This window comes from Pristiophorus japonicus, chromosome 17, assembly GCF_044704955.1.
Source record: "Pristiophorus japonicus isolate sPriJap1 chromosome 17, sPriJap1.hap1, whole genome shotgun sequence".
Classification (NCBI taxonomy): Eukaryota; Metazoa; Chordata; class Chondrichthyes; family Pristiophoridae; genus Pristiophorus; species Pristiophorus japonicus.
In genome coordinates, this window is record NC_091993.1 from 17476497 (window position 1) to 17499532 (window position 23036).

Sequence of the window (23036 nt, forward strand, 5' to 3'; positions counted from 1 at the left end):
AATGGTGCAATTCCTTAACTGGTGTTATTTATATGTAAACCATAAACTATGAGCGTGACTAAACTGCCACTACTTTGCAATTATTATTCCCAGACTGGTGGATGTGGTGTTCAATAACCAATCGGCAGACTGGAGTTATACTGTCAACTGCATAGTCGCAAAAAGCTGTGTTACCCTCATCTACCATCTCTAATCTTCTCCAGCCTCACAACCCCCCCCCCCCCCCCCCCCCCCGAGATGTCTGCACTCCTCTAATTCTGCCCTCTGTGAGCATCCTTGATTATAATCGCTCAACCATTGGTGGCCAAGCCTTCTGTTGCCTAGGCCACAAGCTCTGGAACTGCCTGCCTAAACCTCTCCACCTCTCTACCTCTCCTTTCTCCTTGAAGATGCTCCTTAAAACCTACCTCTGTGACCAAGCCTGCTCTAATTTCTATTTATGCGGTTCGGTGTCAATTTTTTAAAATCTCGTACTCCTTTGAAGCGCCTTGGGATGTTTCACTACCTTAAAGGCGCTATATAAATACAAGTTGTTGTTGGGGGAGAGCAGTTGTTTGGTCCAATTTCCAATAATAAACACTAAAAGGAAAATTTATATGGACCGCCTGGGCACTATAAAAATGCAGCTTCACTCTGCACTGGAATTATACTGTACCTAGTGTGAACTCAAAACTAAAATGACCTCTTAGAAGGGGTTTCACACATGGTGCCTTGAACGCACTTGGGAGTCAGATCAGAACCTTGGAAGTTATACTTCCATTTATTAAGTTATATTGGGCTCAGGTTTCGGCTCGAGTTGCTCCTATTTTTTTGGAGCAACTAGTTTAGTATGGAGTATCTTAAAAATTGCAATTCACGGCATTTAGTTTGCTCCAATTCTAGTTAATTAGAATAGTTTTGTTTTAGAACAGTTATTTTTTTCAAAAGGTGGCGTTACCAGCCACTTGCGCCTGTTTTGCAAGTTTAGGCAGAGAAAACTTACTCCAAACTAACTTGGAATGGAGTAAGTGTAGATTTTTGTACGCTCAGAAAAACCTTGCCTACATTTTAGGAATTAGGCGCAGGGAGCGAGAGATGGGATGGAGTGGGGGAGGGAAGTTAGGGGATTTTACAAGCATTAAACACTTCACTTTTACCAATAAAGAGCCATCGTGAATAATAAATGATAGATTAAATCAATTAAAAAAATTAATTAAATTTTCCTCCCTCTCTAAAGCAGCGGCAGCAGGCATCGATCTACGATATTTCAGCCGTTCGGCCAGGGGATAGGGGAGGCCTGAAAAACACCAGGAGGGAGGGAGAGCCAGCAAGCAAGTTTGAAAGTTTAATTTGTACTTCAAGTATAGGTGCTGCATTATCACCACCACGGATTATGCAATGTTTCTCCATCAATTCGCTGCATAGGAGAGAATTGATTAGAGCTCGCCGCACCAGGAACATCATAGCCCGTAGGCTGATGGGCAGGAGATCTTACCCACGTCGGCAATATCGAGCCAGGCATTCATACCTGGACATGAGCGAGGTTGATTGTGTCAAAAGGTTGCGTTTCCGCAATGAAGTTGTCGTTGAGATCTGTAATATGCTGAGAGCAGATTTACAGCCGAGAAGCAGAACGCCGACTGCCTTGTCTGTTGAAGTGAAGGTTACAACTGCACTTTCCTTCTATGCCTCAGGATCGTTTCAAGCTACAACTGGAGATGTGTGCGCCATCTATCAATATGCAATACATGCCTGCGTTTACCAGGTCACGCTGCACTGTATGTGTGGAGAAATGACTTCATCAAGTTCCCAATGACTGGCCAAGCAATGCATGACAGGACTGTGGGCTTCTCCAGGATTGCTAGCTTCCCAAAGGTACAGGGCTGCATTGATTGTACCGACATCGTCTTGCGAGCACCTATGGAGGATGCTGAGCAGTACAGGAATTGAGCAGTACAGGAATAGAAAAGGTTTCTACTCCATTTAATATGCAGCTTGTGTGTGACGACAAGCAACGCATCATGTCAGTCGATGCGAGAGAACCTGGCAGCACCCATGATGCATTCATCCTACGCAACAGCGTTCTATCTGACATGTTTCAGCAGCAGTCAGAAGGGCAGAGCTGGCTACTGGGAGACAAAGGGTACGGCCTCGCCACCTGGTTCATGACGCCCACACGCATAACACGAACGGAAGCTGACCATCAGTACAACATGTCGCACATTGCAACACGCAGCATCATGGAGAGGACCATTGGCATCATGAAACAGCATTTCCGATGCCTGGACCATTCCGGAGGCCACTTGCAATACTCCCCTGAGATTGTCGGTCAGTTCACTGTTGTGTGCTGCATGCTGCATAACTTAGCCATCATGAGGCAGCAGGAGCTGGTAGTGGAACCAGAAGACCCACCTGAGGGGAGAGTGCCTGATGATAGTAATTTGAAAGAGCAGGATGAGGATGATGACAACGATCAGGAAAGCACGCAAGTGCCTGATGCCGGAGCACGAGGTCGGAGAAGGGCGGTCCATTGTACTCCTTTAACGATTGCGCGAGCCCTGCGCCAGCAGCTTATCCGTGAACGCTTCAATTACTGATGCCTGAGGGCTCAACAACAACTGTTCCGCATGGACATGTTCATTTTTTGGAGTTGTTCCTATGTTGTGTTGTGTTAATGGAACATGATTCAGTTTTAATGTAAAAATATTTTATTGAAAAGTTCACGTTAGTGTAATATACTTCTTGTATCAAACTTTACTTTAATATGACTCTTTAAGATCACTTAAACTTGTTTTGTAACTTTTGTAACTTTACAATTTCAATGTGAAAAATCTTACACTCTTAAGATCACTGAAACTTCAAGATCACTTTTTTGGTGCAAAATTAAATAACTTACAGAATGTGAGACCATTTACACTAAGATCACTTAAAAACCCTAAGATCACTTATAAGTTGTAAAGTTACAAAACTTACAAAACAATTTCAATTTGAAAAAAGTTACTACAGTTACATCAAGAACAAGAACAAAAGTAGCAAAGAAAGGCTGCAACCATGTCTCATCCACATCTCGGTGAATGTTCGCTTCTTCATGGGGGTGTAATTTGATTGGCCGGGCTGTGTGCCCTTATTGCAGCAGCTACCTCTCTGACGGCTTGTGCCGTCACTTGCATGCTCTCCCTGACGGCCTGTGCGGTCACTTACACTCCCTCGGACATTCCCTCCCTCATTTCCCGTGTCATTACTGCTATTTCTCCCGTCGGTATCGTCACCTCTTCACTCACTGCACTGACGCCACCGATGAGTGATCGGGTAAGCTCATTGGTCTCCATACCCAATGCCACAACCTGAGCCGCATCTGTTGCACGTTGCATCTCAGGAGAGCATGTCTCCAATCTCCTTCTCCTCCTCTGCCTGGGTCTGCTTCGCGGCATCACTACACTGGGAGCCGCGGGCTGGGACGGTGGGGCACTGGGTGTTGGATCCGGCACCACTCCAGTGGGAGCCGCGGGCTGGGGTAGTGGGTGTAAACTGCTGCGACCACCGAGACCCGCAACGTTGCAATCTGTGAAACCATAGAATGTGGAACCAGAACCTATGCAAGGGTTTGAAACACTGATGTCCGTTGAGGTGGGCTCAAAAATATTAAGTTCTAAGGGCTCCCCTGAAGACATTTCAGTCAACGCCAGCAGCCACCCTTGGTCTGGATCGTCCGCTTCTGGTTCTTCTTCTGTATGTTCAGGTTCTTCAGGATTGGCACCATTATCTGCAAAATATATCAAAACAGTCAAATGGTTAGCAGCACCGGAGGGTGCAGGATGGGTGGCATGAGTACTCTCACACATAGCAGGCCAGGCAGCAGGTTGATTTGAAGGGCCACGATGCATTTTCAGGACTTGCCCTCTTCCTCGCGCGTGGGCCCAGCTTGTGCTGTACTGAATGCTTCTCTCCATGTACGACTTATCAAAGCAGCGACCCTCTGTTCCAATGGTGTCAGTGGATGCAGATTTGGCACGCCCCCCTCCTGTTCGAGTTCCTTCCCTTTTGTTGTGGGCCAATTTCTTCTGCAAAGATTAAAATATAACTTTTTACAGAGTGCGTCTTTCTGCAGGGTGGGACATATACAGATGGTCACATTTACAATTTAGATTCCATTGAAAAATGAAAATATTACGTACACTAACTACTTGACCAAGGTCGTGCCATTTCTTTTTACACTGGCTTCCAGATCTCCTGGTATACACCACTGCGCAGTAATCTTCTGCAACTTGGTTCCAGCGTTTCTTCATTTCTTTGGGTGGCACTTTTGTGTGACCTCTGTTGCTGGTATCCAGCTCCTACCATCTCTGCTCAATGACATTAACTAATGTCTCCATTTCCTCATGCAAGAAGTTCTTCGTTCTTGGTGGATGTTGTTCCATTGCTGTATTGAATTGACACTTTGATTTTTCAAAACACACAGTCCTTATTTTGCATGCACCTATGCAGCACTTTAGCAGCAACAAACGGCACTTGCTGATTCCAGCAGATGATTTCTTCCACAGTACTGCTGAAAACACTCCTTCAGGCACAAAAAAATCAGTCAGAAGCCTTTGCACAGCTCCACAAAACCAAAAATCACTCTTCTGCCTGTACCTTTAAAGATGGCCGATTGCCAATGTTTCTGTGCCACTGCGCATGCGCGCGCGCTCCAACGTGCATGCGCAACGCTGCTGGCACTAAAAATGACGCTGGGCACTAGCCCCGCCCTCCTGCCAGCAGTTCTTCCTCGCAGCTCCTGCTGCGCCGCACCGACCTGGAAACGGTCCGAAATATATCCGAGAATCGTAAGGTACGCAATCGGCGCAATTTCTGTTTCACAAATTAGTCGGGCCTCTCCAATGTGCGCCGTTACAGCAGAGATCCGAAACTTGAGCCCATAGACCCTAGGTACCTGATTTTGAGTAGTTAAAATGTGCTTTTTATTCTTTATTTTAATATTAAACCACAGTTGAAGTATGAAAATGAAAGAACTCTAACAATAAGTGGAAAATAGGAAATTTAAAGCAAAAGAATCAAGAAAGAAGCAAATGAAAAACTTGAAAACAATTCAAAAAAGTAGAAAAAACACAAAAAATGGAAAACAAATTAACGAGAGAAACCATGCACTAAAGCAGCTGAAGGAAAGAATGAAACCTCTGGCTGTGTAAAATGTGTGTTACAGTTCAAGGAGTGTTTTGTATGGAGAGATGATTGGAAAGGGGCCAGAGTAGGGAGTGAAGTCTCCTCAGTCTCTGGTGAATAAGAATAAGCAGCTTTTGACACTTTCTAGTATTTTCTGAAATGTTAGGAAACTGAATAATCCCTCTATTCCTCTCTCTATAAAGTGTGACTAAATAATAAACTCATTCTTCATGAACTGGTTCACGATTTTGTTAGTGGGGTTCATTGGGAGCACGCTTTTTACATGAAGATGGCAGATGGAAGTGCCTCTTGAAGTGACAGGCAACTGGGGCATCTGCCTGGCCATGGAATGATGGGGGGCTCCTTCCAACCCTGCCCAATACAGAAAAAAAATAATATATATCTTTGAATTACTTTCTTAGGGGGCCAAGGTCACTTGCCATACCAGTAATGCCATACTAGCTGTGTTGTGGAGGTTGGTTACCTCAACTTTTCTCTGCGTACCAGTCAACGGTGACACACTGGGTCCCAACTGAGACTCTGGGGAACTCTGGCTTGAGGGGCTCTGCTCCCAGCCCGTCATTTGCCTTGTAAAGGACAGATGGAAGTTCCGGCCCTTACAAGACGATGTAGAAATGGCGGAGACTCAGTGCAACAGGTGTCTGACCAATCTCTTGCCGTTAGTTTGGGAGACCGGTTGAACCCTCTGGGCAGGCCTCCTTTAATACTCCACAGCGCCCCTCTTCTCCAGTTCATATTCCTTGTGAAGTGTTCCAAGATGTTCTACATATAATTCCTTACATTTTATATGTAGCATCGAAGTTGCTGTTCAGTCTTGCACACAAGGTTCTCTCTTTCTAGTGAGTTTATTTTGAATGGTTTCTCAATCTCATGGTCCCTTTTGTGTTTTTTTAAAAAACTTTCAATTGTATAGCGCTTTTCATGACCTCAGGACATCTCAAAGCTCTTTACAGCCAATGAAATACTTTTGAAGTGTAGTCACTGTTGTAATGTAGGGAAATGGACAGCCAATTTGTGCGCAGCAAGCTCCCTCAAACATCACACAGATAATGACCAGATAATCTGTTTCTAGGAGTTGGTTGAGGGATGAGTATTGGCCAGCACACCGTGGAGAATTCCCCAACTCATCTTTGAAGTAGTGCCAGGCAATGTTCCCCCTAATTTTAAATTTGGGTGAGCAGTCCCTTTAATGGGCTACGTGGCCCATTCAAAGTTTCGTGCGTGTGCCAAATTTCACATAGTAAAAGCCGGCCCCGGGCTGTGTGGGACTGCAGACGGCTGGGCAGCTTGGAGGGAATAATGGTGCCATGTTATATCTCTCATCCACCTTCATGTGAAGAATTATTTCTCTTGTCGTTCATCACTTTTTCTCTCCTTTTTGCAGATCAGATGGTGCCGGGTAAAGACCGTGTCCGATTGTAAGCAGCCAGGTAAGAAATATATCAGTTAGGATCTGGGGCAAGGGGAAAATACAGAGGCAAGTAGCAGTGTGTCCAGCTGTACTTCATTTCCCTTGGTGTAGTCATGCGTGTACAGGTTTAACTTGGGACAGATTCAGAGTCGGCCTGAATTCCATCACTTGATACTTTACTGCTCTCCCAAAACAAATTTTGACTGGTGGAACTGGTTATGGATTTAAAAATATATATTTTTGTTTAATGGCTTTTGAGCGAAGTGTTTTTTCATGGCCAGCAATTATAGCTATCTGAGAAATGTTCATGTACGCGTTCAGCTATTACACCTCGTACAGTATCTGTTAGCAAAAGTATAGTTATAATAATCGGTGTTCCAGGTGTCCACATTAATACCGCAATGAGTAATAACCCCACATAGAAGATCCATAATTTGTGTTATTGACCGTAGTCGGGTGGTGCACTAGTATAGTCACAACTTTGAAAAGTTGCAACTTGACTCCTAATCTGTAAATTTAAATAGATGCTGCACGATTAAAGCTCACTTGGAGAAACTATTGCACAAAACTTATCAAAATAATAGCATTCTCAGTATTCAGATGTTGTGTAGATAATCCACTCCATGTAAAAGAATTGCCTTGATGTGCCTTTTATATATATTTTTTTTTAAGTGTTACATCTACTGCTGCCCTGGAGAGGGAAATACACGGAAGTTTCCTGGCTATGCTCATTTGCACATTAGTGTAAAACTGGTGCAAGCAGCTGAACTAACAGGAACTTCAGGGCAGCCTTTGAATTGCACTATTTAAATAAAGCCTGCACTATTCAACAGAGCACTGGGGTAAGGCAGGAACACTGTGTGGCTCTTTAATTTCTCTTACCAATATTTGTCATAACACTTGGACAGAATTATGAATATTTCTGTGCCCAGCGGGCAGCGGGGCATGGCACCAAGCCAGGAGAAGAAGAAAGCACAACCTTCACTCGTTCAGACTCAAAGCTCTCGTGGGGGCGGGGGGGGGGCACTGAAGGCAGGACCAACGAATTTCTGTGTGTGGGAGCCGGTAAGCCACCAGAACTTTTACCTGCAGCATCTGGAGGGAGGTATCTGCTACAATGCCAGGGAGTCCAAATTAACTGTGAGGTCGGAGGTGATTTGCTCCTCGGGCTGCAGGTCACACCTGTGGCTTTCTTCTTCCAAGTACTGTTTGGTAAGGTCACCCAAAGGTTAGAAATTCTGACTTCTGTGTCAAACGGCTGCCTTGTTTCTTTCTTCATTATTTGTTGAGTGCGACTCAGAAGTTTGAGCGTGACGTTAAAGTGTGCCCAACAAGAATATGTGTTTGATGTACACTTCTTATAACTTTACCAGCAAATCTGTGGCACCGCTCATCAGTCAGAATACACGCTGGTTTGTAAGGATGTGAACATTGTACCTTGTAAAGCACAATGTATTGTTCTCCTGCTAGACTGTAGGTGCATGTTCCATTAAAGCTACAATGTCTAATTCATGTTAAGTAAAGACTGGATGAGTTCAGACAGAAGGTCAATGAAGAGGCTGGAGACATTCCGGCACGAGTACTTTGTTTTCCTGGAGTGTTTCTTTGTTTATTTTACATGTGGCACAGAATTTTGAGTCTTACACTTGAAACTGTGGCAGATATAGATACAAACAGATGTGCCACCAAAATTTTACTTCCTTCTGAACTTAGAACCACTGAGGAAGAAAATAAAATTTAAATACAATGCTGCAGCAGAAAACTTCAATTTCCTTTCACAGTTGGAATTGATATGAAATCTGAAATGCCAAGCAGTAACATTCACACATGTGCTCGTAATATTCACTCAAAATACAAACATTGCTTCTGGTCTCTCATAATTTGCTAATTGGAAGGATAAGCAGATGAAGTTCTAGTTCTCTTATCGGTATCATTTCCATTTTGGCATGGTGCACAATCACTTTGAAACCATGGCCTTAATCACATTTTCCAAGTGAATTTTTACCCTTCATGTTCCGTTCATAACAGGTGTAATACAAAATGGCTGCCCATCGCATTGCTGCTTGCGACAGATCTAACTCAAACTGTTCAGTCATTTGCATGTTTTATAATTGACTTTCTATCATCAGAATCTGGCTTTTATTCAAAATTGCCAGTTACCTGAAACAAGTGAGAGATTACCGACAACAGCACCTAAAAGATCTAAATATATGCCGCCTTTTACAAGAACCTAAGAAATAGGAGCAGGAGTAGGCCGTATGGCCCCTCGAGCCTACTCCAGCATTCAATAAGATCATGGCTGAAATTTTGCATCAACTCCACTTTCCCATTTAACTCTGTATCCCTTGATTCTCCGAGTGCCCCAAATTTATCGATCACAGTCTTGAATATATCCATAATCCTCTGGGGTAGAGAATTCCAAAGATTCACAACTGTCTGAGTGAAGAACTTCATCCTCATCTCTGTCCTAAATGGGCCGCCCCCTTGTCCTGAGGCTATGACCCCTGGTTCTAGACTCTGCAGCCAGGGGAAAACAGCCTCTCTGCATCTACCCTGTCGAGCCCTGTGAGAATTTTGTATGTTTCAATGAGATCACCTCTCATTCTTCTAAACTCGAGAGAATATAGGCCCATTCTACTAAATCTCTCCTCTCAGGACAGCCCTCTAATCCTAGGAATCAATCTGGTGAACCTTGTTGCAACCCCACTAAGGCAAGTATATTCTTCCTTAGGTAAGGATACCAAAACTGTGCATAGTACTCGGATGTGTTCTCTCCAAAGCCATGTATAATTGCATCAAGACTTCCTTACTCTTGTACTCCAACCTCTTTACAATAAAGGCTAACATACCATTTGCCTTCCTAATTGCTTTCTGTACCTGCATGTTAACTTTCTGTGGTTTGTGTACAAGGATACCCAAATCCCTCTGAATCCCAACATTTACTAGTCTCTGACCTTTTTTTAAATTCTGCTTTTGCTTTCTTCCTATTAAAATGGATAATTTCACACTTCCCCACATTATACTCTCATCTACCATCTCCTAGCTTTGTATCGTTAGCAAACTTGGATATATTACTCTCAGTTCCCTCATCTAAGACATTGATACAGATTGTAAATGGCTGAGGCCCAAGTGCTGATCCTTGCAGCACTCCACTAGTTACACCCTGCCTTCCTGAAAATGACCTATTTATTCCTACTCTCTGTTTTCTGTCTGTTAACCAATCCTCAATCTATGCTAATGTATCACCCCCAATGCCATGAGCTCTAATCTTGTGTTACAAACTATTATGTGGCACTTTATCAAACGCCTTTTGAAAATCCAAACATATTGGTTTCCTCCTTATCTGCCCTGCAAGTTACACCCTCAAAAAAAACTCTTAATAGATTTGTTAAACACGATTTCCCTTTCGTAAAACCTATCTTCTAGATTCTAGCATTTTCCCTACTACTTCCATAAAGGAGGGAAAGAGAAAACAGGGAACAATAGGCCAGTTAGCCTGACAACAGTTGAAAGGCGATATGATTGTCTGCCATCAAATATCTGCTATAGGACATGTTCGCAATTGGCCATCTGGGATAGGTTAGCTGTTAGACAAACCACACACAAGACTTGGGTAAGCGAGCCAATGATAACTTACTTCACTGAGGACTGGAGAGGGATTTGGCCAGTTGTCCACTCAGTATCTCATCATCATAGGCAGTCCCTTGGAGTCGAGGAAGACTTGCTTCTACTCTTAACATGAGTTCTTAGGTGGCTGTACAGTCCAGTACTAATATATCCTTACTATATAGTATAAATGCACACGAGGCCCATACTTGAGAGAAGGTCACTCTGACCAGTAACCTTTATTAGCCAGCACTGAAGTGGTGAAGGTGGGCGGAGCTTCCCTTTTAGACCTGAAAGTCCATGTTTGGAGTGTCTCCCACAAGTTCACCACCTAGTGGTCAATGGTGTACAACTTAGGTCAGTTTATACATAGGTTACAATGACAGTTAAATACATGACATCACCCCCCCCCCCCCAAAGTCTTATTGGGATCACAGGTTAAGTCTCTCTGGTGGTTTACGCTCCCTTGTAGAGCATCTGAGTTGGGGGCTTCGGTTGTTGGGCGCTGGCCTGAGTGTCTGCTGTTTGCGGTGCCTCAGGCCTGTCCGGACTGCCTAAAGTGACTGGGCTCTCCACCGCTTGGTTCCGGTGTTTGGTCACCTGTGGAGGAGTGAACTCTACATCGTGTTCTTCCTTTGCTTCTTCTATGGGGTTGCTGAACCTCCTTTTTGTTTGATCCACGTGTTTGCGGCAGATTTGTCCATTGGTAAGTTTAACTACCAGAATCCTATTCCCCTCTTTGGCATCCACAGTGCCTGCGAGCCAGTTAGGCCCTGCAGCGTAGTTGAGGACAAAGACAGGGTCATTGTCATCAATACATCGCGCCCTCGCATTCCTGTCATGGTAGTCACATTGTGACTGGCGCCAGCTCTCAACAATTTCTTTCATGGTGGGGTGTATAAGGGATAACCTGGTTTTGTGCATTCTTTTCATTTTTAGTTCTGCAGGTGCGACCCCTGTGAGTGAGTGTGGTCGGGATCTATTGGCCAACTGGAGGTGTGTTAAGCGGCTTTGTAGGGAACCTCCTTGGATTTGGAGCATCGCCCGTTTGATTATCTGCACTGCTCGATCCGCCTGGTCGTTAGAGGCCGGCTTGAACAGTACCGTTCTGACATGGTTGATACCATTTTCTGCCATGAAGTCCTGGAATTCAATGCTTGTAAAGCACGGGCTATTGTCACTGACCAAGACGTCCGGTAGACCATGGGCGGTGAACATTGCCCATAGACTTTTTACCGTGGCAGAGGATGTGCTTGAAATGAGAATGTCACACTCGATCCATTTGGAGTAGGCGTCTACTACAACCAAAAACATTTTTCCCATGAAAGGACCTGCTTAGTCCACATGGATACATGACCATGGCTTGGTGGACCAGAGGCTAAGGGGGGGTTTCCCTGGGCGCATTGCCCAGCTGGGCACACATGTTGCACCTGCGAACACAAGGTTCCAGGTCTTCATCAATCCCTGGCCACCAAACGTGTGACCTGGCAATTGCCTTCATCATGACAATGCCCGGGTGCTCATTATGGAGTTCTCTGATGAACATCTCTCTGCCCATCTGGGGCATGACTACTCGGTTTCCCCATAGTAGGCAATCGGCCTGAATCGAGAGTTCACCCTTGCGCCTGTGAAATGGTTTAAATTCCTCAGGGCATGCCCTGTACAATGCTGCCCGGTCCCCATTCAGGACACATTTCTTGACTAAAGACAGTCGTGGGTCTCTCTTTGTCCAGACTTTAATCTGACGGGCTGACACTGGTGAGCCTTCACTTTCGAAAGCTTCAACAGCCATGATCATCTCAGCAGCCTGCTCGGTTGCCATCTCGGTGGTGGCTAGTGGGAGCCTGCTGAGTGCATCGGCACAGTTTTCAGTGCCCGGTCTGTGCCGAATTGTATAGTCATAGGCAGCTAACGTGAGTGCCCACCTCTGTATGCGGGCCAATGCATTTGCATTTATGGCTAAAAGGGACGTTAGGGGTTTGTGATCTGTCTTCAGCACAAATTTCCTGCCAAACAGGTACTAGTGCATTTTTTTTTTGCAGCATATACATATGCAAGCGCTTCCTTTTCTACCATCCCATAGCCCCTTTCTGCCTGGTACAGACTTCTGGAGGCATAAGCTACCGGCTGTAACTGACCCATGGCATTAACATACTGCAACACACACCCGACACCATAGGACGACACATCGCACGTTAAAACGAGTTTCTTATATGGGTCATATAGCGTTAACAGATTGTTAGAGCATGAAATTTTTTATGCTCCATCAAAAGCCCTTTCCTGGCTGTCCCCCCAGACCCATTCACGACCTTTGCGTAGGAGCATGTATAGCGGCTCTTACAGCGTGCTCAATTTGGGAAGAAAGTTACCAAAATAGTTCAGGAGCCCCAGGAACGAATGCAGCTCCGTCGTGTTATGCAGTCTGCGTGCTCGCTGGATCGCTTCTGTTTTGGATGCAGTAGGTCTGATCCCGTCTGCTGCTACCCTCATCCCCAGGAATTCTACCTCTGGAACTAGGAAGTCGCACTTCGCCTTTTTCAGTCGCAGACCTACCTGGTCCAGTCTGCGTAGCACCTCCTCCAGGTTGCGGAAGTGTTCTTCAGTATCGCAACCCGTGATGAGGATGTCGTCTTGAAAAACCACTGTCCTTGGAATCGACTTGAGGAGGCTTTCCATAATTCGTTGAAAGATCGCGGCGGCCGAGCGAATCCCAAACGGACATCTGTTGTACTCAAACAACCCCTTGTGTGTCGTGATGGTGGTCTGCTTCTTCAACTCACTCGCCAGCTCCTGGGTCATGTAAGCTGAGGTCAGGTCCAATTTTGAAAAAGGTTTGCCTTCGGATAGCGTTGTAAAGAGGTCCTCCACTCTCGATAGCTGGTACTGGTCTTGGAGTGACACCCGATTGATGGCCTTGTAATCGCCACATATCCTGACCGACCCATCCGCCTTGAGCACCAGCACAATCTGGCTCGCCCAGTCACTGAATTCGACTGGCGAGATGATGCCTTCCTTCAGCAGGCGGTCCAATTTGCATTCTATCTTTTCCCGCATCACGTACGGCGCCGCTCTGGCCTTGTGGTATACTGACCTGGCGTCCGGGTTTATGTGAATCACTGCCGTGGTCCCCATGAAAGTGCCAATGCCGGGTTGAAACAGTGAGTCAAATTTGTCCAGGACCTGTGAGCATGATATTTGCTGCACAGAAGAAATTGCATTGACATCGCCCCATTTCCAGTTCATGACAGCCAGCCAACTCCTCCCCAGCAGTGCGGGACCGTCCCCCAGGACAATCCAGAGTGGCAACCTGTTCTCCGAATCTTTGTGGGTCATGACTACCGTGGCGCTGCCTAGCACCGGAATGATCTCCTTTGTATATGTCCACAGCTTTGATTCAATTGGCAATAATTTTGGCCTCCTGGCCTTGGACGCCCACAACTTGTCGAACTGTTTGATACTCATCAGGGACTGGCTGGTCCCTGTGCCTAGCTCCATTGATACTGGGATGCCATTGAGGAGCACTTTCATCATTATCGGTAGCGTCCTGGTGTATGAACTATATATGTGCTCCACATGAACTTGCTGAACTTCAGCTTCCAGCGATTTCCCCCAGTGTCCATTTGGCCTCGTAGGGCTTACATCGGGCCCGTCATCCTCGTACATCAACCTGGCTGCAGGCTTCCTGCACATACACGCCAAGTGACCGCTGACATTGCAATTTCTGCAGGTATATTGCTGATACCTGCAAGCTCTGGCTGTGTGTTTGCCTCCACACCTCCAACATGAGCCGTTGTTGGAAACAAAAAGTCCATTACCAGTCGATCGTCTCTGACTGTCTCTGTAACTGTCCTTAAACGCACCATTGACAGGTGTTGATGGCCCCAGTACAGGCCGCAATGTCCCTTGCGATGGCATGAATCGCCGTTCAGCTAGCCATTGTCACTGTTGAATTCCCCCTTTGGGTTCGACTACATGCTCGGGCATGTCCGATTGCCCCTGCCTGCCTAGAGAACTGTGTGCCACGTTAACAATGTTGACTCCCTGTCCATTTGCTGCATTTAAACCAAGATTTTTGTCAAACATCATTCTGCTCTTTTTCACCTGAGATAAATGTCTGGGCCATCAACACCGCCGTTTCCAGGGTCAAGTCTTTGATCTCAATTAGTTTCCTGAAAATCCCAGCGTGCCCGATGCCCTCAATAAAAAAAGTCTTGCAGCATCTCCGCTCTGCATGCATCTGGGAACTTACATAGGCTCGCCAGTTGCCGGAGGTCTGCCACGAAGTCTGGAATGCTTTGCCCTTCTCGCCGCCGGTGCGTGTAAAACCGGTGTCTCACCATGTGCATGCTGCTCGCCGGTTTAAAGTGTTCCCCGATCAACTTACTGAGCTCTTCAAAAGTCTTGTCCGCTGGCTTCTCTGGCGCTAGAAGGTCCTTCATCAGGGAGTACGTCCTCAATCCACAAACCGTAAGTAGATGAGCCCTGCGTTTGTCGGCCGAATCCTGTCCCAGCCATTCCTTAGTGATGAAACTTTACTGTAGTCTCTCAATAAAATCGTCCCAATCATCACCAACACAGTACCTCTCGTCTGTACTGTTAGTGGCCATGGTTTAAATCCCAGTTTCTCGTCGCCAATAATATGTCCTTCCTATACAGTTTAAATGCACTTGAGGCCCATACTTGAGAGAAGGTCACTCTGTGATCAGTAACCTTTATTAGCCAGCACTGAAGTGATGAAGGTGGGTGGAGCTTCCCCTTTTATACCTGAAAGTCCATGTTAGGAATGTCTCCCACAAGTTCACTACCTAATGGTCAATGTTCTCACGGTGTCCAACTTAGCTCAGTTTATACATGGGTTACAATGACAGTTGAATACATGAGAAATACGAGAACCACAGTCTCTGTCACAGGTGGGGCAGATAGTCGTTGAGGGAAGGGGTGGGTGGGACTGGTTTGCGCGCACTCTTTCGGCTGCCTGCGCTTGATTTCTGCACGCCCTCCGCGATGAGACTTGATGCTCAGCGCCCTCCCGGATGCGCTTCCTCCACTTGGGGCGTTCTTTGGCCAAGGTCTCCCAGGTGTCAGTGGGGATGTTACACTTTATCAGGAAGGCTTTGACGGTGTCCTTGTAACGTTTCCGCTGCCCACCTTTGGCTCGTTTGCCGTCAACGAGTTCCGAGTAGAGCGCTTGCTTTGGGAGCCTCGTGTCTGGCATGCGAACTATGTGGCCTGCTCAGCGGAGCTGAACTTTGTATCTATATGTAACATGGAAACGTAGTTCGATCAAAGTTCTTCCACAGAGATGGCTATACCCCATATAAATTAAATTCAATTCATGTGGTTAGATCCTTTACCTGTTGGTGATATTATAGATCAAAAACAATGTAGCTGCACAGTTTTTGGAAGTGCACCAATTTAGAATTGCTTTCCAAGAACCTTCTATCAAACATACTGCAACTAATTAGTGCAAAACTGCCTGTGGACACTTTTCCTTCAGCAGGCTGCCATAAGGATGTCCATGATCCATAATTGTATGTTTTCAGATGAGATGATTGTGTTCCATTGTTCACTATTTACACTCGAGAGTTGTCCTTATTAAACAATTTGCTGGAAAATGGAGTGGGAGCAAGTCAGATACGTAATCCATCCATGGAAGGACATTTTTGAACAAAATATGCTGCTCATTTTTTTTGAAGTCATCTGCGGGGATTTCTTAATACCAATAAGGAATAGATCTGAACCCTTCCAGAGAAATGGATATGGCTCTGAGTACTGGGAGCAGAGTGAGCTGGAGACCATACAATGGGAAGGAAGGAAGAGACACAAATCTAATGCACACATTTGATGAATGGCTCAACCATATAATTTGGAATATTCCCATCAGCCTTTGTCTATTTTTTTTTCAATTTTTAATATAACTATATCCTATTGTAATAGATTATAAAACCCTTTTTGCGAATACCAGCTGAATAAGACAAATTCCAGTTTTATTACATGCAATTCTATGATTTCTGCCAGTGGTTTGGGAATATATTCCGCAATTCCACTCATTTGTAATTAAGGCCATTGATTTATGGTGACAGAGAAGGTCAACTTCTGTTTCTATTGCATTGGTAACGTTTAACAATGTTTTAGAGACTTTATTCTTCAATTTTGTGAAGACTGCAAATTATTGCGTGAATTTGCATGTGCTGAAATCTATAATTACATCCTTGCCTATGTATCTTAATGTTAGAAGCCACATATGGTAAAATGTAACCAGATTCTTTCAATGTATACTGAATGTACAAAACAGGTACTATTCCTTTGTGAAAGAAAATTAATTTGCTTCATTTTGAAACGGGCCTTGATCTGATAAATCCCAACAGCTACAGCTGCACTTCCTTCCGACTTGAAACCATTTAATCATCATCAAATTGATTATTTTTTTTCCTGTCAGTTCCCAGTCTTTATTGGCTGCAGCCATTAGGGCAGGAAGACAAACCACTTCCAGATCGTCACGAATGCTGCTTGGAGACATCTACACAAAGGTATACAAAAACAGCTCCAGCCTTGCTCTCTTTCCAGGTGTCCCCATACTCTGCCGTGGTTCAATACCTGGGTTCTGCTCGGCACTTCTCCGAAGCAGCACGGCCGAGATCAGGAGCTCTGATGCAGAGACTTCAGTCTGTGTTCTCCCACTGTCTTCTGTTAAGAGGCATGCTTTATTTTAAACTAGGCATAATCAGACAGGCAGTCATCATTCACCAGAAACATTGACCACCGTAACTTTAAAATGGTTCGGTTCAGTGTTATGAATTATTCACTGCAACTCCAAGTCAGCTGTGTTTAACCAATGCCCCAAATGGATCCGAGTAGCAGGGGTACTTTACTGTGATTGCAATCACACGGTGTTAGAATTTGTCATAAATATCAAACAGTCGAAACATATTTTGCCATTTAAGATGGTTGCTATTGCTAACTGTTTTTATTCCTGGAATTTGGCCTGCTGAGGTATCCGTTTAATTTAATGAACATTTATTAATTTCGTAGCTGCAATGTTCGCATTATCTACTTAGTGCCCATGACATAACTCCACAAGTATGCAAAAGTTCCAGAATCACTGCGAGTGAAAAATAAAATGTCAACTATTAGATTACAGCCAAGATGTTATTACAAATGTATACTACACTGCACAGTACAGTATGGTAGCAAGCTATGGTGAAGGACAGGGAACTGAAAATTTGATTGTAAATGAACAGACTGAAGTTTATGGCCCGGAACTTGTGGTTGTAATGACGGAGAAACTGTCAGCGTTCGCTGTCATTACAACTGTGAAACTGACAGCAACATCTGGAGTATGCACATGTGTGGTTAAACTCAGAAATCCAGATGTTGCTGTCAGTTGTTCCCTGCTCCTCCACAGGGTGCGCTGTTGAACACCCCAGAGCCGGCAATCAATTGAAATCACGGAACCACCGAAAACTGGAATCGCGCTGTTAAAACCCCCTGAAAAAGTTAAGCCTTGTTCAATGAGGTGTAACTGTTTTTAATGGTGTATTGAGTCAGAATTACTGCTGTACACCCATTCTGGCCCTGAAAAACTAATTTTATATTTGTGGAATTTCACATTTTTCTGTTATAATTCCATGTATTTATTTATATTATATAGCTTCTACCTTAATCCCATGTGCATATCCCAATCTTTATTTTTCTCTCTGTAATATGATTGAAAAATGATGGAAAACCAGTGCATTTTATTTCCTGGTTTGCCATCTGTGAGAATTCTTCAATGTGATTGGCTGCTTAGCCAGCTTGATGGCATAACTGCGAGATCTCTGTGGGCAGCTTTCTTCGAGGTCAGCGCCATCGCTTCGCCACTGACCGCAAATTCCAGGCCTTTGTCTAAAAAGTTTTATCGCAAGCCAACACATGATCTCAAGGAATCAATTAACCGCATCATAAGCTGCATTTATTGTTGAGCAAAACTCCTGCTAGTCGTGTAATCTCCCAGTGCCCGGTTTAAACACCGCCGGCAGCTCCCAATAAACGGTTTAAACAGAGCAAGAGCCAAATACGGCAGAGGCTGGAAATCTGAAATAAAAATAGCAAGTGCTAGAAACACTCGGCAGGTTGGGCAGCATCTGTGGAGAGAGAAGCAGAGCTAACGGTCGATGACCTTTCGTCATTGGTTTAAACAGAGCTGCCAATTCCTAATAAAACAGTTCAAATAGAGCCTTCAGCTTCCACAGTTTCACCGTATCTGGGTTCAATAAGGCTGATGGCCAGCCTGAGTAAATCCCAGCAAGTTTACGTTCGGGCTTCAGCTTGCTGTACGCGACCCATGCATTGGGGGCGAGTGCCACTGACACGGGTCTTGGTGCAATGAATGTGGTGCTTTTCGATAGGAGCTGGTTGATCGCACCAGTGTTGATTTTAAATGAGCTGCAGTATGAATGGAATTTCCTTCTATTCTGCCGCAAATTACTTTCATATAATCCTACAGTAATGACCTCACAAAACAGTTTGATACCAGATTGTCATCATTAGGAAATGCAGCAAATCTATTTTGGCAGCTAAAAAAACAAAAGCATTTGAATTGTAAACAAAAATAGCCACCAAAGTGCCAAATGTGTTAAAGGCTGGACCCTCGCCTCCCGTTCACTCATACATTATAGTGTTTTATCTGAACCCTGAGATTAAATTACAATTTTGTAACCCATTCCCAGGTATCTATTATTCTGGATTTTAATGAGGTTCATTGGAAAACAGCTTTGCCTGAACAAGGGATAAGTCACAGACAGATGGCCAAGCTGTTGGAGTTATCAGCTAATTAAAAATGACTTAATAAGTGGAACTGGAATAACTCTTCAGTCTGCCCTTTATTCAACCTTAATTAGTTATACTGCTGTGCAGTAACGAAAGATTACACTGAAAGGAGGTTTTTATTATTGGTCAGAAGAAATGTAGTTCGTATAAGTTTTTTATAAGACTCTAATTAAAGGTATCTTGAATGCCTTTGTACTAGAAAGACAAACTTTGCTGTTCATTCACATGCATGACATTATTGTTGGTAAATGCGCACAACCTGGAATAAGAAGACATTAGTAACTGTTATACTGGTATATAATTATTTAAAAGGAACAAATGCGTCATAAACATTCCTTTATTGGGGATTCTGAAACTATTATTGTGGCGAATGGAATGTTGGCCTTCATTGCGAGAGAGATGGAGTACAAAAGCAGGGAGGTCCTGCTGCAACTGTACAGGGTATTGGTGAGGCCGCACCTGGAGAACTGCATGCAGTTTTGGTCACCTTACTTAAGGAAGGATATACTAGCTTTGGTGGGAGTACAGAGACAATTCACTAGGCTGATTCTGGAGATGAGGGGGTTACCTTATGATGATAGATTGAGTAGACTGGGTCTTTACTCGTTGGAGTTCAGAAGGATGAGGGATGATCTTATCGAAACATTTAAAATAATGAAAGGGATAGACAAGATAGAGGCAGAGAGGTTGTTTCCACTGGTCGGGGAGACTAGAACTAGGGGGCACAGCCTCAAAATACAGGGGAGCCAATTTAAAACCGAGTTGAGAAGGAATTTCTTCTCCCAGAGGGTTGTGAATCTGTGGAATTCTCTGCCCAGGGAAGCAGTTGAGGCTAGCTCATTGAATGTATTCAAATCACAGATAGATAGATTTTTAACCAATAAGGGAATTAAGGGTTACGGGGAGCGGGCAGGTAAGTGGAGCTGAGTCCACGGCCAGATCAGCCATGATCTAGTTGAATGGCGGAGCAGGCTCGAGGGGCTAGATGGCCTACTCCTGTTCCTAATTCTTATGTTCTGATGCAACAGACTCTCATTTCCGTCCATTGAACATATGCCTCTTAAGCTCTTTTGCTCAATAAACAAGATTGCTGAATTTTAAAATGCTAAGATGAAGTAATGTATTTGTAACTGCATTACTTCATATTCCATAGTGATCGTTGGAAATACAGGAGATGCTACACTTGGCAGTGTTCCAATTCCAGAAGTGAGGTTGATCATTGGAATTAGAATAAAAGCACACATTTGGTGCTCTTCAACATCCAGCATTTTACTGACATGTCCATTTTCTTATTGATATAATTTGGTTGAAGTTTTTTTAGTGAGTTAGATTATTTCTGCTAACTGTGTAGAAACAGTACACTGATGGCACATTGAGCAATATCACAAGGCTCTGCAAATAGTGATTTATGTGTTAAATCTATATTGGCTCAAGTACAGTTCTCTACATATTTAGGGCTCAATTTTCCCCAAAGCCGTTTTTGCCGCACTTGAAGAGTTACGCCCGTTTTTTGGGGGCCCAACTACCGCCAAAAAAAAAATCATCTAACTCTCCCCATTTGAATTGTTCATTTTGGTGCCGCCTAGCCTGTCCTGTAGCTTTGGGGGTGGAGCTTAAGTTCTGCGCCAAAAAGATCGGGTTGCCAGGGTAACGAGGGACACACTGCGGGCTGAGGCTGGAAAGTGAAACATACAACACATTCTGGCCAGCTCACAGCAACCTGCACAAACACCTTGCAGCAGCATTGAATTATTAGTGTCTGTCCCCTCCCTGCCACCACTGGCCCCCGCCACCCCCCCCCCACCCCCCACCATCCACCCACCTCCTGGTGCCGCTGCTAGTCCAAGCCGAAGGGCCTCCCTCATGCCGGGTACCATTCCTAACTGAAAGGCCTTCCCCTTTGCCCCCCCCCCCCTTCTCCTCTTTCTCCCCCCCCCCCCTCCTCTCTCCTCCTCTCTGTTGCTGCAGTCCGGGCATGGAACTGCATCTGCTGCACTGATTCTCTTACCTACATCGATTTTGTTAACTGGCCAGAATGCTTTTCCAGAGTGGTTACATATGGCATCCTAAGAAAAATTGGAGTAAATCGGAGCTGGCCAAACTTGCTTAAATGGCCAGAATTGGCGCGGGTAGCAGGTTACGTCCCCAATGACGCAAAAAAAAACCTAACTTAAAAAAATTGTAACTAACTGAGTTACGCTGGCGCACAATCTTTGGGGAAACTTGGATATTTTAATTTAGGCCAAAAAAAGTGGCGCAGATAACTGCGGAAAATTGAGCCCTCAGTGTTATCGCAGAGTAAATTTTATTCCTTGCAATATCAAAAAAAATTTCTACTTCCAGGTTTGTACTGCAGTAGAATGTGGGCTGCCGAGATAGTTTGGTCAAGTTACTATTTGTACTTGAGCTTTATGATAGCAGGTGTCTGGTATAGCCCAATGGCAATAATTGCCCACAGTTCCAGTGACTTGATGCTATCAATTGCAGAAACCAGGACCAAGATCTCAGTCCTCACAATTTTTCCCAACGCATTAGAGTTTGATAATTTGGCAATGGTCTTGTTTACATTTTTCATTGATTACTTACTCCTCTCAATATATATGCTTTACAGTTTTTTAATTGTAGAGCACCCCCCCAGCATTTCTGTATCTCAGCACTTCAATTAATGAAAGGCACCACACCCAACATAGCTTTCAATGAACCGGTGAGTTACTGAGCTAGAGCGGGGCAGCAATCACAATCCTCCAATTCTTTTTGCTTTGCAGTCCCTGTTTGAAGTATTGATAAAGAGATAGATTCATGGGCCTAGAAATCTAAGCAGCTACTAGGATCCAGGAGGAGAAGTGGTGGGTAATGGTAAGATAGTGGCCTTGTTATCTTTAAAAGAGAATATTACTCTGGGGTTTCGGAAGGAAATAATTTCAATACAAGGTACCACATGCCTTTGATATCTCCCACAAAACAGCCTTTCATTTCTGTTTTAGCTGGTAGAAAATCATTGTTTTTAATCCACGGGCTGTGCAGTCCCAACATTTGCATTGGTAATGCCCAAAATAGCCAACAGCCAAATGCTCTTGTGAGTGTCTCCATTATTTCAACACAGAATCAGCATCCTTTTCATTCCTGGACAGTCATTCAGAGCTGTCAATCATTCAAACAACTCCATGCTGGCTGAATACTAGCTCTGTGAGACTTTAACACTAGTGCCCAGAGGAAGGAAAGAGGAAGCTTGCAGAAAATTAATGAAGCATATTATAGACCACCACATTCCTTAATTGTCTTCTTTAATTAAAAGTTTAAAAAAGGATGTTGCAATTTGAAAGCGATTTAATATGATAAATCTGTGCCTTCAGCACACTACCTGCAAATGACTTGAGATTTAACATCTTGAGTTAGCAGGCCAGCCCACTCATGCAAATACTACATTTCACCCTTTTTATGTATCACACCCTTTATTCATCAAGACACAGCGACAGTGTAACACGGGTGATGGTGCGTCAGCAGCCCATTGACATCTCTCCCAATTTTTATTTTTGCAATGGAAATAGAGAGTGTGACATAAAATGGGCTGTTAACTCGCTATTGCCCGTTTTACACTATCCCACAAAGTCAAGATTTACCTCCGTTTGTTCGTGTATTCTTATGCATTGTTTTCAATTTAATTTACCATACACTCTTTGCTTTATTTTTTTTAAAAAATGGAATACTGAATACAGTTCAACGAGATTTCACGCACATCTCTGCCCACCACAATTGACGGGATCAGCCTTGCGGTCCCAGTTCTTTCGATCGGAGCCAGGAACGAGGGGCGGAAGATTGACCTCGACAGTGTGCCATGATCCCTCCTTGAGAAAAAAAAATACAAGAGTATCTTTATTTAAATAGAAGTTGAGTCGCGGTGTTTGCCGACCAGGCAATTGTGATTGAGAATTTTGAAATAGAACATCCTTGTTTGCGAATAAAGCAGCTTTAAACTCAAACCACAATGGCGCAGCTGTACGGCTTGTTTAGAATTTAATTGGTACAATACAGCTCTTGCTATACCTTCCCA

The 23036-nt window shown here is 44.3% G+C and overlaps 1 protein-coding gene across 3 annotated transcripts in view; it reads left to right on the top strand.

Moving 5' to 3' along the window:
* sema6d (semaphorin 6D) overlaps positions 1 to 23036 on the top strand; it is a 277313-nt gene that overhangs the window by 113402 nt on the left and 140875 nt on the right. For all 3 annotated transcript variants that reach the window (XM_070858433.1, XM_070858436.1, XM_070858434.1), the window contains one exon: positions 6545 to 6590. The gene's annotated coding sequence lies outside the window, so the exon portion shown is untranslated. The remainder of the gene's footprint in view (positions 1 to 6544; positions 6591 to 23036) is intronic.